Source organism: Panulirus ornatus, chromosome 49 (assembly GCF_036320965.1).
Source record: "Panulirus ornatus isolate Po-2019 chromosome 49, ASM3632096v1, whole genome shotgun sequence".
NCBI lineage: Eukaryota > Metazoa > Arthropoda > Malacostraca > Decapoda > Palinuridae > Panulirus > Panulirus ornatus.
This window is the reverse complement of record NC_092272.1, coordinates 2,105,786-2,106,524: the sequence shown is the minus strand read 5'-3', so window position 1 is coordinate 2,106,524 and position 739 is coordinate 2,105,786.

Sequence of the window (739 nt, the reverse complement as noted above, 5' to 3'; positions counted from 1 at the left end):
CTAATAAAGGAATCCTTGGAATCCATGACACTAGTTCGAATGACAATGAAAAATGGGAAAATATAATAAAAAATTATCAATAGCTTTACCTATTATACACCTATTACAACTACATACTGTACAAATATTTTCTTATCTATTTGCTTTGGTGCTGTCTCCCATGTTAACGAGGTAGCGCAAGGAAACAGACGAAAGAATGGCCCAACCCACCCACATACACATGTATATACATACACGTCCACACACACAAATACACATACCTATACATCTCAACGTATACATATACATACACACGCAGACATATACATATATACACATGTACATAATTCATAGTCTGCCTTTATTCATTCCCAACACCACCCTGCTACACATGAAATTACAACCCCCTCCCCCCTCATGTGCACGAGGTAGCGCTAGGAAAAGACAACAAAGGCCCCATTCGTTCACACTCAGTCTCTAGCTGTCATGTAATAATGCATCGAAACCACAGCTCACTTTCCACATCCAGGCCCAACAGAGCTTTCCATGGTTTACTCCAGACGCTCCCATTGCCCTGATTCAATCCATTGACAGCACGTCAACCCCAGTATACCACATCGTTCCAATTCACTCTATTCCTTGCACGCCTTTCACCCTCCTGCATGTTCAGGCCCCAATCACTCAAAATCTTTTTCACTCCATCTTTCCACCTCCAATCTGGTCTCCCACTTCTCGTTCCCTCCACCTCCGACAAATATAT